The following is a 17,127-nucleotide window of genomic DNA, read 5'->3' as shown; positions in this document are numbered from 1 at the left end:
GCTCTTAGAGGAAAACATAGGAAGGATGCTCTATGACATAAATCACAGCAAGATCCTTTATGACCCACCTCTTAGAGAAATTAAAATAAAAACAAAAATAAAGAAATGGGATCTAATGAAACTTAAAAACTTTGGCGCAGCAAAGTAATCATAAACAAGATGGAAAGAAAACCCTCAGAATGGGAGAAAATATTTGCAAATGAGGCAACTGACAAAGGCTTAATCTCCAAAATATACAAGCAGCTCACATAGCTCAATATCAAGAAAACAAACAACCCAATCCATAAATGAGCAGAAGACCTAAATAGACATTTCTCCAAAGAAGATATACAGATTTCCAACAAACACATGAAAGGATGCTCAACATCACTTATCATTAGAGAAAAGCAAATCAAAACTACAATGAGGTATCACCTCACACCCGTCAGAATGGCCATCATCAAAAAATCTACAAACAATAAATCCTGGAGAAGGTGTGGAGAAAAAGGAATCCTTTCACCCTGTTGGTGGGTATGTAATTTGATACAGCCACTATGGAGAACAGTATGGAGGTTCCTTCAAAAACTAAAAATAGAACTAACATATGACACAGTAAGCCCTCTACTGGGCATATACCCAGAGAAAACCATAATTCAAAAAGAGTTATGTACCACAATATTCATTGCAGAACTATTTACAATAGCCATGACATGGAAGCAACCTATGTGTCCATTGACAGAAGAATGGATAAAGAAGATATGGCACATATATACAATGGAATATTATTAGCCATAAAAAGAAATGAAATTGAGTTATTTGTAGTGAGGTGGATGGACCTAGGGTCTGTCATACAGAGTGAAGTAAATCAGAAAGAGAAAAACAAATACCATATGGTAACACATATATATGGAATCTAAAAAAACAAAAAATGTTTCTGAAGAACCTAGGGCAGGACAGGAATAAAGACGCCTATGTCGAGAATGGACTTGAGAACATGGGGAGGAGGAAGCATAAGATGGGCAGAAGTGAGAGAGTGGCATTGATATATATATATATATACACTACCAAATGTAAAATAGATAGCTAGTGGGAAGCAGTCTCATAGCACAGGGAGATCAGCTTCGTTCTTTTTGACCACCTAGAGGGGTGGGATTGGGAGTGTGGGAGGGAGACGCAAAGAGGGAGGGGATATAGGGATATATGTATACATATAGCTGACTCCCTTTTTTCTACAGCAGAAACTAACACAGCAATATAAAGCAATTATACTCCAATAAAGATGTTAAAAAAGCGATTTAATTTGGCTATTAGACTCTTTCACATTCAAGATAATAGTGGAAGATAAAACAGTTATAAGCAATTCTGGAAAACAAATTGAAAGTATGTGGGTATCGAAGGTGTACAGAGTTCTTTAACTCAATGAAAAATACTGTTAGAAAAAGCACACATCATACATAAGAATCAGTATTACTAAATTGGGTAATATCTTATCTTGTAATTAGGAATGAGGTACAACACTAAAAGTGAGATAAAAATAAGACAACATTACTCAGGCTGCTCCACAGAGATAGCAAACTTAAATTATACCCAAGAAAGTTTCTCTCATTTAATAATCTTGAAGATGTATCTCTGATTTCCAAAAGCAAATCAATATATTCATATGCAAAAGATAAAATACAATATCTATAATGAACAATTTATTTTTGCATGGTGTTCTGTACCTGCAGAGTTTGGTGTGGCTACAGCACAGTATATAAAGGGTACATACTGTAACTCTCATATCAGAGGTAATCTAAAGCCTTTATTCTTTTTATGATCTTTAGAGGAGGGGATGAAAATGAACAAACGACAACAAAGTGGAGTCTTAATGGCATTATCAGAGCAGAATAGATGTTTCTATGTGATTTAGGGAACTCAATATTGTGTGTTAGAAAGAGCACTGGTTTTGAGTCAAGCAGCCTGTGTTTGAGAATCTGGTTCTGCCATATATTGGTGATATGATTTGAGAAAGTTGTACAACATTTATAAGCCATAGTTTCTTCAACTCTAGAACAATTATAATAATATCTAACTTTTAAAGTCATTGTGAGAGTTAAATGAGATACACAATAAATGTAAAACATTTCTACTCTCCCAAGACGGGAGACTATAATATTGTTGAGACTGTTGGGCTAGTTTTTCCCCTTGTGAACCTTATATTCTTAGTGACTAGTGATCAATTTTGTATTATTCTGTTAACTCTCCTAATTCTCTGAAAGTTAGGAAGGACATGATTGTTCAATTTTAAGGAGAAAATTTGTGGCATTTTTGATTTATATATATTTTTACAATACTATTGTTCCAAGAAGTTGAATAGCTATTTTCTGCACACTCTCTCATAGAGTGAAAATAAAGTTTATTGCAAAATATGTTGTTACTAGAAATGGTTTTATTTAACTATAATTTAATGAAATAGCTAGCAAAACAGACTAGAGACACAGCAAGATTATGACTAATGCAGATTCTTGCAAAGAAACAATTACATTAATAATAATTACTAATAGATAGCTTGAGCATTAGGTAATTGCTACTGATGTCATTAACTTTGAAAAAAGACTTGATGTTCACATGAAAGGAGACAACTCTATTTTACTTGGGTGATGAAAATGCTAAGTCAACCGTCTAGGCAAAGCAGAAAAGAGAAAAACTGAAAAAAAGAGGTGTTTGCTAATTTCTTTAACATCATTTAGGATGGAGTTAGATATTAAACTTGAAGATAGTGTTAGTAAAAAGACAACAATAGTTTTACTGAATGCTGTTCCATCCCCCAAATTTCCATAATTCTCAAAACTTTTTTTACAACATGTCTTAATAAAACATCAACAAGCATGTATTTTTATTAAATGGAAATCATATCACTTGCATAATCGAGTTTTGATATTTGTTGTTGTTGTTACTGATGACATTTTAAAATGTCTTACTTTTGGGAGGTGGCCAAGATGGCAGAGTAAGAACACCCTGAATTCAATTCCACTCACTGGCACACCTGAATTACAACTATCATTACATTACATTATTATTAAAACTGAGCAACTGTCTATGAGAACAAGCTGAAGACTAGCATAAAATATTTTCCACAAGTAGACATGAAGAAGGAATCATAATAAGATGGGTAGGAGGGGCATAATCACGACCTGCACTCCCAGGTTGCCAACCCACAAATGGGAGGAATATCACAATTGCAGAAGTTCTCCTCAAGGAGCGAGGGGTCCAAGTCCCATATTGAGCTCCCCAGCCTTGTGTTCCTGCCCTGGGAAGATGTGGCCCTAGAATGTCTGGCTTTAAAAATGAGAGGGATTTATGTTTGTGAGAGCTGATGGCTATAGGAAACAGAGACTGCATTTAAAGGGCATGTGCGGGCTTCCCTGGTGGCGCAGTGGTTGAGAGTCTGCCTGCCGATGCAGGGGACGCGGGTTCATGCCCCGGTCCAGGAGGATCCCACATGCCGCGGAGCGGCTGGGCCCATGAGCCATGGCTGCTGGGCCTGCACGTCCAGAGCCTGTGCTCTGCAATGGGAGAGGACACAACAGTGAGAGGCCCACGTACCACACAAAAAATAAATAAATAATTAAAAAATAAAATAAAATAAATAAAAATAAAGGGCATGTGCAAAATCTCACTTGTTCCCAGTCCCAGCTCAGAGGCAGTAATTTAAAAGGCTCCTCGTCAGATGTGCTTGCTAAAGTTGGAGAGCCTCCTGAAGACTCAGGTAGCAGTTAGGACTACCCCAGGTGAAAGAGATGCTGGCAGCAATAATTTTGGGAAGATCCTTCTACTGGGATAATACTAACACTAGAGAGTACCATTTTGGAATCCTGCCTCTAGCCTGTTAGCCCTGGGGACCTAGCCCTACTCACAAGTAGGCCTGCACCAGGCCCATGCCCCCAGCCCAAGGCTGCAAAGACAGCATTGCAGAGACATGGCCCCACCCTCCAATAGGCTGGCACCAGCACCAAGTCCCTCTAGGCTGAGCAAACTGCTATGTGGAATCCTGGCCCATCAACCAGCAGGCTAGCAGCAGCCCTGTACTGCCCACACTGGGCTGCTCACCAACTGCATGGGATGCTACAATGCACTACAGCATGCCTGCAGCCACTGCAAAAGCCACAACTTTGCAGCCAAATGGGCCAGGGGCCAGCGCAACTTACCAATTTGCCCACAGTAGTCATCCCTGCCACAACAGAAGGGCAGACACAGCCCACACAGGGGACACCTCCAAAACATATAGTTCTGTTGACCAGAGGGGAGCATCCTGCTGGGCCCTATAGGACTTCTCCTACATAAGGCCACTTCTCCAGGATTAGGAAACATAACCAACCTACCTAACACATAGGAATAAACATAGAAATTTGGGCAAAGTGAGGAGATTGACAGATATGTTCTAAATGAAGGAACAACAACCTAACCTCAGAAAAAGAACTAAATGAAGTGAAGGTGACCAACCAACCAAATAAAGTGCTCAAGGTAATGATCATAAGATGCTCCCCAAACTCAGGGAAAGAATAGGTGAACACACTGAGACTTTCAATGAAGAATAATGAAATGTAAAGAAGAACCAAACAGAGATGAATAATACAATAATCAAAATTTAAAAATACACTAGAAGGAGTCAACAGTAGATTAGATGGTACAGAGGAACAGTTCAGCAAAGTGAAACACAGAATAGTGGAAATCATTCAAGCTGAACAGAAAAAGAAAAAAAAATAACGGTAATTTAAGAGACATTTGGGTCAACATCAAGCATACTAACATTTACATTATAAGAGTCCTAAAAGGAGAAGAGAGAAAGAAAGAGGCAGAGAACTTATTTGAAGAAATAATAGCTGAAAACTTCCCTATCTGGGTAAGGAAACAGACATCCAGGTCCAGGAAGCACAGAGAGTACTAAACAAGATGAACCCAAAGAGCTGCACACTAAGACACATTATAATTAAAATGACACATATGAAAGATAAAGAGAGAATCTTAAAAGCAACAAGATAAAGCCAACAGTTATGTACAAGGGAACTCCCATAAGATTATCAGCAACTTTTCAGCAGAGACTCTGCAACCCAAAAGGGAGCAGTTTTATAAGATATTTTAAAGGGACTTCTCTAACAGGGCACAACTAGGAATATGAAAATTATGAAAATTAAAAAAAATGTCACTGGTAAAGGCAAACATACAGTAAAGACAGTAGATCAACCACTTGTAAAGTTAGTAGAAAGGTTAAAAAACAAAAGTAGCAAATTCAACTATATTGACAATAAGTAGTTAAGGAATACACAAAACAAAATGTGTAAAATATGTAGTTAGAAACATTAAACATGGTGGGGAGTAAAAATTTAGAGTGGTTAGAATGTTTTCAAACTTAAGAGTTCATCAACTTAAGATAATCAAATATACATATGATACGAATCTCATGGTAACCACAAATCAGAAACGTAAAATAGATACACACAGAAAAAAAGAAAAAGGCATCTAAACACAACACTAAAGATAGTCATCAAATCACAAGGGAAGAGAGCAAAAGAATAAAGAAAAAAAAGAACTGCAAAACAACCCCTAAACAATTAAGAAAATGACAAGTACATACCTAACAATAATTAAATGTAAATAAACTATGTGCTCCAATCAAAAGACATAGAGTGGCTGAATGAATAAAAAAGCAAGACCCACCTATATGCTGCCTACTACAGACTCACTTCAGATCTAAAGACACACAGAGTGAAATTTAGGAGATAGAAAAAGGTATTCTATGCAAATGGAAATGGAAAGAAAGCTGGGGTAGCAATACTTACATCACACAAAATAGATTTTAAAAAGATGTAACAAGAGACAAAGAAGAATATTACATAATGATAAAGGGATCAATCCAATAAAAAGGTACACAATTGTAAATATATATGCACCCTACATAAGAGCACCTAAATACATATAGCAAATATTAATAAAATAAAAAGAGAAATTGACACTAACACAATAGTAATGGGGAATTTTAACACCCCAATTACATCAATTGGCAGATTATCCATTATCTAGATAGAAAATCAAAAAGAAAACACTGGCCTTAAATGACACATCAGAACACATGTAATTAACAGATATATAGAGTACATTCCATCCAAAAGCAGCAGAATGCACATTCTTTTCAAGTGCATATGAACTATTCTCCAGGGTAGATCACATGCTAGGCCATAAAACAAGTCTCAATAAATTTAAGAAGATAGAAATCATATCAAGTATCTTTTATGACCACTACTTATGAGACTAGAAATCAACTACAAGAAAAAAAAAATCCTGGAAAAACCACAAACACATGGAGTCCAAACAACATGCTATTAAGCAACCAATGGATCATGGAAGAAATCAAAAAAGAAATTAAAAAATATCTGAAGACAAATGAAAAGGGAAACACAGTGATCAAAAATCTAAGAGGCACAGCAAAAGTAGTTCTAAGAGAAAAGTTTTTAGCAATATAAACCTACCTCAGGACACTAGAAAAAAAAACTCAAGTAAACAATCTAACCTTACACCTAAAGGAAATAGAAATAGAAGAATGAAAAAAATGCAAAGTTAGTAGAAGAAAAGAAATAATAAAGACCAGAACATAAATAAATAAAATAGGGACTAAAACAACAATAGCAAAGATTAATAAGACTAAAAGCTTGTTCTTTGAAAAGGTAAACAAAATTGATGAGCCCTTAGTCTGACTCATCAAGAAAGAGAGAGGGTCTAAATAAATAAAATCAAAAATGAAAGAGGAGATGTTACAACCAATACCACAGAAATACAAAGGATTCTACGAAATTACAACAACAATTATATGCAAATAAAATGGACAATCCAGACGATATGGATAAATTCCTAGAAATATGCAATCTCTAATGACTGAATCATGAAAAAATAGAAAACATGAACTGATAGATTACCAGTAATAAAATTGAATCAGTAATTTTAAAGACATAAAAAGAAACTCCCAACAATAGAAAGTCCAGGATCAGACAGCTTCACAGGTGAATTTTACCAAAAATTTAAAGAAGAGTCAACACCTATCCTTCACAAACTATTCCAAAAGATTGAAGAGGAAGGAATGCATCCAAAATCATTCTATGAGGCAGGCATTACCTTGATACAAAAAACAGACAAAGACACCACAAAATAGAAAATTAGAGGTCACTATTACTGATGAACTTAGATGTAGAAATCCTCTACAAAAAGTTAGCAAATCAAATTCAGCAATACATTAAAAGGATCAAACACCAGGATGGAGTGGGAATTATCCCAGGGATGCAAGAATGGTCAATGTATGCAAACCAATCAGTGTAATACACCACATTAACAAATTGAAGAATAAAAATCATATGATCATCTCAATAGATGCAGAAAAACTTTTGACAAAATTCAACGTCCAGATATGACAAAAACTGAACAAACTGGGTATAGAGGGTACGTATCTCAATATAATAAAGACCATATATGACAAACCCACAGCCAACACCATACTACATTGAAAAGCTGAAAGCATTTCCTCTAAGATCAGGAACAAGACAAGGATGCCCATTCTCCTTACTTTTATAAAACATAATATTGGAAGCCCTAGCCACAGCAATAAGACAAGAAAATTAAATAAAAGATTCCAAATTGGAAATGAAGACATAAAACAGTTATTATTTGCAGATGATATGATATTATATATAGAAAATCTTAAAGGAACTACCAAAAAACTATTAGAACCCATCAAAAAATTTGGTAAATTTGCAGGATACAAAATTAATATACAGAAATTTGTTGAATTTTTATACACTAATAACAGACCATCAGAAAGAGAAATAAAGAAAACAATCACTTTTACTATTGTATCAAAAAGAATAAAATACTTAGGAAAAAATCTAACCAAAGTGATAAAAGTCTTGCACTCTGAAAACTACAATACATCGATAAAAGAAATTGAAGGTGACACAAACAAATGGAAAAATATACCATGCTCATGGATTGGAAGAATTATAATTGTATAAATGAGCATACTACCCAAGGCAACCTACAGATTCAATGCACTCCCCGCCAAAATACCAAAGGTATTTTCCACAGAACTAGAATAAATAACTCTAATATTTGTACAGAAATACAAAAAACAACAACAACAAATATCCAAAGCAAGAACAAAACTGAAATGTTTCACACTCCCTGATTTCAAACTATATTACAAAGCTGTAATCAAAACAGTGTTGGACTGGCATAAAAACAGAAACATAGGTAAATGGAACAGAATTGAGAGGCTAGAACCAAACCCACACTCATATTTTCAGTGACTCTATGACAAAGGCAACAAAAATATACAACCTCTTCAATAAATAGTGCTGGGAAAACCAGACATCTAAATGCAACAAAATCAAACTAGGCTACTTTCTTACACCATATACAAAAATAAACTCAAAACTGTAAAGACTTAAATGTAAGACCTGAAGCCATAAAATTCCTAGAAGGAAACATAAGCACGATGATCTTTGACCTTGTTCTTAGTAATATTCTTTTGAATATGTCACCTCAGGCAAGGGAAACAAAAGGAAAAATAAACACATGGAACTACATCAAGCTAAAAAGCTTTTGCACAGTGAAGGAACCTACAACAAAATGAAAAAGCAGCCTACTAAATTGGAGAAGATATTTGCCAACAGCATATCTGATAATGGATTACTATACAAAATATAAAGAACTTATACAACTTAAAATGAAAAAAATATAACCTGATTAAAAAATTGCAGAGGACCTGAATAGACATTTTTCCAAATAACACAAATAGATGGCCAACAAATACACAAATAAATGCTCATCATCACTTATTACTAAGAAAATTCAAAACAAAACTACAATGAGATACCACCTCACAAATGTCAGAGTGGCTACTGTAAAAAGGAGAGCAAATAACAACTGTTGGAGAGGATGTGGGAAAAGGAAACCCTTGTGCACTGTTCATGGGATTGTAATTTGGTGTAGCCAATAAGAAAAACAGTATGGAGGTTTCTCAAAAAATTAAAAATAGAACTGTCATTTGATCCAGCAATTTCACTTCTGGGTATTTACCCAAAGAAAACAAAAGCATAGTTTGAAATGATATATATATTCCAATGATCATTACAGTATTATTTACAATAGATAAGATATGGAAGCAACCTATGTGCCCATCAATAGACAAATGGATAAAGAAAATGGGGGATATATTTTATATCTATATCTCTATCCACCCAATAGAATATTACTCAGCCATAAAAAATGAAATCTTTCAATTTGTGACAACATGGATCGATCTAGAGGGTATTATGATAAGTACAATAAGTCAGAGAAAGACAAATACCATATAATCTCATTTATGTGTGGAATCTTAAAAACAAACAAACAAACACATTAAACAAAATAAAAACAGAGTCATAGATACAGAGAACAAAAAGGCGATAGCCAGAGAAGAGAGTGGTGGGAGGGAGTGAAATAATTGAAAGTGATTAAGAGGTACAAATCTCCAGTTATAAAATAAATAAGCCATGGGGATGTAAACTACAACATAAAGAATATGATCAATAATATTGTAATAACTTTGTATGGGGACCTATGGTTACTAGACTTATCATGGTGATTGTTTCATAATGTATGAAAATGTCAAATCACTAAGTAGTACACCTGAAACTAACATTTTTTTTTTTTTTTTTTTTTTTTTTTTTTTTTGCGGTACACAGGCCTCTCACTGTCGTGGCCTCTCCTGTTGCAGAGCACAGGCTCCGGACGCGCAGGCTCAGCGGCCATGGCTCACGGGCTCAGCCGCTCCGTGGCATGTGGGATCCTCCCAGACCGGAGCACGAACCCGTGTCCCCTGCATCAGCAGGCGGACTCTCAATGACTGTGCCACCAGGGAAGCCCTGAAACTAACATAATATTGTACATCAATTATATTTCAATACATACATACATAAATGTTTTACTTTTGAAAAGTACACAAAAGAACTGATATCACTGAAAAGAGAGAAATAAAGGCACTCCACGATGGCATCCCTCTATAAAGTAAGTAATGAGCTGGCAAAAACTGTTAGAATCATCTTCTTCAGAACACTGGAATCAAGAAACTTACAAAAGACAGGGAAAAGCTTGATGAAGAAAGAGGTGTTGCTTTGCTGTGAGAGAGTACTGTGATATTTAAATTTCCCAACTGCCATCTTCCACACACCAGATCAGTGGTGACAGATGATGCCTGCCTTTATTCGTGGTGCAGCTTGTTAGTATGAGAGGGAGCAATATATGTTTCATTCTCAAACAATTGTAGCTGTGATTTCAGCCTGTCTGGTAGCTCCCTGATGGACTGCTACAAGAACTTTCCTTTAGTTTGTCCAACTTGGAGAATTCCCATGGCTGGACAGCTTCTCAGACAGCTTTTCCTAAAATCACCTAATAGCACAAGTATAGTCCACAGCAGCCTGAGTCAAAGGACAACAGTTTGGACAAGCAATAGATGAGACAAAAGCCTGATAAGGAAGAGGTTGTAAAGGAGATACATGAGTGAAATAAGGACTTTTGAAATTCCACATATGCTCAGGAATCCAAAAGGCTACATGCAGGGGCAGTGATGAAATCAAAAGGGAAATTTTAAAAATCTCAAAGCAAATGAAAATGGAAACACAGCATACTAAAACCTATGGGATGCTTCAAAAACAGTCTGAGAGGGAAGTTTATAGTGATAAATGCAAATATTAAGAAATTAGAAAGACCTTAAGTGAACAACCTAAATTTATACCTCAATAAACTAGGAAAAGAAGAACAACTTAAGCCCAAAGTTAGCAGAAGGAAGGAAATAATAAAGTTCAGAGTGGAAGTGAATGATATAGTGACAAGGACATCAATAGAATATATCAAGGAAGCTAAGATCTAGGTTTTTTAGAGATTAACAAAATTGGCCAACTTTTAGCTAGAATAATGAAGAACAAGAGAGAAGATTTAAATAAAATCAGAAATGAAACAGGAAGTACTACAACCAATACTATAGATATATGTAGCATCATAAGAGACTACCATGAAAAATCATATGATAACAAATTAGATAACCTAGAATAAATGGAAAAATTACTAGAAACTACCTACCAAGACTAAATGAGGAAGAAATAGAAAATATAAATAGACCAAGAACAAGTAATTGAAAACCTTCCAAACAGAAAACTCCAGTACTAGATGGCTTCACTGGTGAATTCTACCAAATATTTAAAGAAGAATTCATGCCAATCCTTCTCAAATGCTTCCAAAATTCTGAAGAAAATGGAACATTTCAAACTCATTTTATAAGGTCAGAATTACACTGATACCAAAACTAGTTAAGGGCACTACAATGAAAGAAAACTATAAACCAATATCCCAGATGAATGAAGATGCAAAAATTCTCAATAAAATATTAGCAAATGAATTGAAGAACACATTAAAAAGATTATACACCATGACCAAATGGGATTTATCCCTGGGATACAAGGATAGAAATCAATAAATGTGGTACATCACATCAATAGAATTAAAAATAAAAATCACACGTTCATCTCAATAGATGCAGAGTTATCATTTGACCATATATAACATACTTTCATAATAAAAACTTTCAACAAATTGTTTATAGAAGGAACATACCTCAATGTAATTATGACAAACCCACATCAAACATTATACTCAACAGTGAAAAACTGAAAGCTTTTCCTCTAAGATTAGGAACAAGACAAGGATGTCCATTCTCACTACTCTTATTTAGTATAGTAATGGAAGTATAGATGGAAATATTAGGCAAGACTAAGAAATAAAATGCATCCAAATTGGAAAGAAAGAAGTAAAATGATCATTATTTTACTGATTGATATGATATGATTTTATATCTAGAAATTGCCAAAGATTCAATAAAAAAAACACTTGATACTAATCAACAAATTCAGGATATAAGATTTCCAACATTCTATCACACAGTGTTTCTCTATATCATCTCCCTGAGTGATCATATTCATGCCCAGGGTGTCAGTTATTATCATCTATTTGCAGAAGGCCCTCACATTTGTACTCTCATGCAAACTCCTTTTTTGAGCATGAGACCCATGTGACCAAATAAATAAATAAATAAGGATCAACATAGATAAATCAGTTGCATTTCTGTACACTAAAAATGAAACATCTGAAAAAAGAAAGAAAACTATCCTAGTCACAAGAGCATAAAAAGCAAAAAAAAAAAAATACCTAGGAACAAATTTAACCAAGGAAATGAAATATCTGTCCAACAAAAGCTACTAGACTTCGTTGAAAGCAATCTAAAAAAAAAGTAAATGGAAAGACATTCCATATTTATGGATCAGAAGAATTATCACTGTTAAAATGTCCATACTATCCAAAGCCATCTATAGATTCAATGCAATCCCTAACAAAATTCCAATGGTATTTTTCACAGAAATAGAAAAAAACAATCCTAAAGTTTGTATGGAGCCAAAAAAGACCCTGGATAGCCAAAGCAATCATAAGAAGGAAGAACAAAGCCAGAGGCATCACACTTCCTGATTTCAAACTATATTACAAAGCTACAGTAATCAAAACAACATGGTACTGACATAAAAATAGGCACATACAGGAACTGAGCAGAACAAAGAGCCCAGACTTAAACCCACTGCATACAGTAAAATAATATTCAATAAAGGAGCCAAAATAACATACAGAAAAAAATAAACTGGACACTTATCTTACACCACTTACAAAAATTAACAAGAAATAGATCAAATAATTAAACATAAGACGTGGTACCATAAAACTCCTAGGAGAAGACATGGGAAAAATCTACTTGATATTGATATTAGCAATGATTTTTGGATATGACACCAAAAGCACAAGCAACAAAAGCAAATCAACAAGTGGGACTACATCAAACTTGAGAGCTTCTGCACAGCAAAAGAAACAGTCAACAAAATGAAAAGGAAACCTACAGAGTGGGAGAAAAGATTTGCAAACCCTATATTGGATAATAGGTTAATATCTAAAATATATAAAGAATGCATACAACTAATTTAAAAAATCTGATTTAAAAATGAGCAGAAGATTGGAATAGACATTTTTCTAAAGAGGACATCCAAATGGCCAGCAGGTACATGAAAAAATGCTCAACATCACTAATCAACAGGGAAATCAAATCCAAACCACAATGAAATATCACCTCCCACCTGTCAGAATTGCTACTGTCAAAAGACAGGAGATAACAAGTATTGGAGGGGATGTGGAGAAAAAGGAACCCTCCTGCACTATTAGTGGGACTGTAAATTGTTGTATCACTATTGAAAGCAGTATGGAGGTTCCTCAAAAAGTTAAAAGTAGAACTATCATATGACCTAGAAAGTTCACTTCTTTATATATACCCAAAGAAATAAATACGGGATATTCCCATGTTTATTGCAGCATTATTCACAATAGCCAAGATATGGAAACAACCAAAGTGTCCCTAAATGGATGAATGGATAAATAAGATGTAAGATAGATAGATAGATATCATATTATTCACCCATGAGAAAGAAGGAAATCCTGCCATTTGCAACAATATGGATGGACCTTGAGGACACTATGCAAAGTGAAATAAGTCAGACAGAGAAAGCCAAATACTGTGTGATATAACTTATACGTGGAATCTAAAAAAAAAATTAAAAAAGCTGAACTCATAAAATGGTAATTATCAGGGACTTGGGGGTGGGGGAATAGAAGAAATGTTATTAAAGGGTACAAACTTCCAACTAGTAGATAAGTAAGTCTTGGGGAGCTAATGCACAGTATAGTGATTATAGACTATAATATTGTAATATAAACATCAAACTTTCTATGATACTAGATCTTAATTATTCCCACTACAAAAAGGAAAGTTATCTGATGTGATAGCAGTGCTGGTTAATACTACAATAACAATCATATTGAGAAAATTCAACACCCATTCATGACAAAAACTCTCAACATAGTTTGTATAGAGGGAACAATCCCAACATAATAAGGGACTTTTTTTTTTACAAGCCCACAGCTAACATCATACTCAGTGGTGAAAAGTTCTAAGCATTTCCTCTAAATTCAGGAACAAGACAACAATACCCACTCTCACCACTTCCATTTAACATAGTATTGGAATTCCTCAACACAGAAATCAGATAAGAAAAAGAAATAAAAGACATCCAAATTGGATGGGAAGAAGTAAAACTGTCACTATTTGCAGATGACATGATAGTACATATAGAAAACTCTAAAGTCTCCACCAAAAAACCTTTGGAACTAATAAATAAACTCAGTAGAGTTGTAGGATACAAGATTAATATACAGAATTCTCTTGCTTTTCTATACACTAATAATGAACTATCAGAAAGTGAAAGCAAAAAAATACCATTTTAAATTGCATCAAAAAGAATAAAATACCTAGGAATAAACTAAGGAAGTGAAAGGTATATACTCTGAAAACTATGAAACACAAATGAAGGAAACTGAGGATGACACAAATAAATAGAAAGATATCCTATGTTCATGGATTGGAAGAGTTAATATAGTTAAAACGACCATACTACCCAAAGCAACCTACAGATTTAATGCAATCCATATCAAAATATCCATGACATTTTTTACAGAACTACAGCAAGTAATCCTAAAATTTATATGGAACCACAAATGACCCTGAGTTGCCAAAGCAATCTTAAGAAAAAAGAACAAAGTTGGAGGTGTCATGCTCCCTGACTTCAGAATATACTACAAAGCTTCAGTAATCAAAACAGCATTGTTCTGGCACAAAAAACAGATGCATAGATCAATGGAATAGAATAGAGGGCCCGGAAATAAACTCATACATCTGGTCAATTAATCTATGACAAAGAAAACAAGAAAATGCAATAGAGAAAAGTCTCTTCAATAAGAGGTCCTGGGAAACCTAGACCATTACATGTAAAACAGTGAGATTAGAACATTTCCTCACACCATATACAAAAATAAAAACAAGCAAACAAACAAAAAAACACCAAAAAACCAACAAACATAAAAAACAAGAGATGGATTAAAGACCTAAATGGAACTGTAAAACACGCAGATGAGAACATAAGCATGATGTTCTGACATAAATTGTTCTAATATTTTTTTTGATCTGTCTCCTAAGGCAAAAGAAATAAAAGCAAAAATTAAAAAATGGAACCTAATTAAACTTAAAAACTTTTGCACAACACAGGAAACCATCGACAAAGCCAAGAGAAAACCTACTAAATGGGAGAAAATATTTACAAATGATATGACCCACAAGGGGTAAATATCCAAAATATATAAACAGCTCATGCAACTCAGCATAAAAAAAAATAAAAAATGGGCAGAAGGCCTAATAGACATTTTTCAAAGAAGACATACAGATGGCTCACAGACATATGAAAAGACACTCAACATTGCTAGTTATTAGAGAAATGCAAATCAAAATAACAATGAGCTATCATCTCACACTTGTTAGAATGACTATCATCAAAAAGTCTACAAATAAACAATGTTGTCAAAGATGTGGAGAAAAGGGAACTCTTGTGTACTGCTGCTGGGAATGTAAGTTGGTGCAGTCACTATGGAAAACACTATGGAGGTTCCTCAAAAAACTAAAAATAGAACTACCATATGATGTGGCAATTCCACTCCTGGCTATATATCTGGAAAAAAATGAAAACCTTAATTCAAAAAGATGCATGCACCCCAATGTACATAGCAGTACTATTAACAATAGCCAAGATCTGGAAGCAACCCGAGTTTCCATCAGCAGATGAATAATGAATAAATGCTATATACTTACAATGGAATATTTTTAAAAAGAATGAAATTCTGCCATTTGCAGCACTGTGGATGGACCTAGACAATATTATGCTTAGTAAAATAAGTCAAATAGAGAAAGACAAATACTGTATGATACCACTTATATGTGGAATCTAAAAAGTAAAACAAACAAATGTATATTGTGAAGTAGAAACAGAGGCACAGATATATAGAACAAACTAGTGGTTACCAGTGAAGAGAGGGAAGGGGGTGGGGCAAGATAGTGGTATGTGATTAAGAGATACAAAATACTGTGTATAAATTAGATAAGCAAGATGGATATATCATACAGTATGGGGAACTATGAACATTATTTTGTAATAACTTTGAATGAAGTACAATCTATAAAAATACTGAATCACTATGCTGTACTCCTGAAACCAATATAACATTGTAAATCAACTATACTTTAATTAAAAATATAATTTCTCAATAATTTATTTTAATTTTATTTTGCAATATTTGTCTGAGATATCTTAGAAATGTAAAAAAAAACAAAGGTTATTCCCCATTGTATTAAATATTTATATGTTTTCCTACAATAAATTATAGATAAAAATTTTGTATCTATTTCTGAACTTTTTTCCTCTTTTTTTAGCTGTTTGTTTGTTCATGAGTCAGTATCACATTGTTTCTCCAAAGTTGTCTTCTGTGATTTTAACTCTTCTACTGTTTATTGGTTATTTTCCTTTTGTTATTTCTAATTTTGCAGTTTCATGCTTGCTCATTTTTTCCTTGATTAGGTTGGCTTGGGTTTCATATATTTTATTTTTATTATTGTATGTACTACTTTTCTGTTTGGAACTCACTATTTTATATTTTTATTAAATCTGCTCTCCTTTCCTTCTCCTTATTTCCTACAGCTTTTATAACAAGTTACCCCAAACATAGTGACCCAGAAAAATACAAATATATTACCTTACAGTTTTGTTGGTCAGAAGTATGACATGGATCTCATTAGACAAAAATCAGGTCTCAGAAGGTATGGATTCCTTTCTCGAGGCTAGGGGAAAATAAATTTCCTTGGCTTTTTTTAGCTTCTAGAAGCTGCCTACATTTCTTGGCTCATTCCCCATTCCTCTGCATTTAAATCCAGCAATAGGAGGTTGAGTGCTTCTCTTTTCACCTTGATCTAACCCCTTCTGTCTTATTCCACTTTAAGGACCTTGTTATTACACTGGCCTATCTGTATAATCCAGGATAATTTCTCCATTTTAAGGTTACCTAATTATCAACTTTAATTCTATCTGCAACCTTAATTCTTCTTTGCCATGTAATACA

The sequence above is a fragment of the Mesoplodon mirus genome (genome assembly GCF_964341445.2).
Source record: "Mesoplodon mirus genome assembly, chromosome: X".
NCBI lineage: Eukaryota > Metazoa > Chordata > Mammalia > Artiodactyla > Ziphiidae > Mesoplodon > Mesoplodon mirus.
This window is presented reverse-complemented; position numbering follows the sequence as displayed.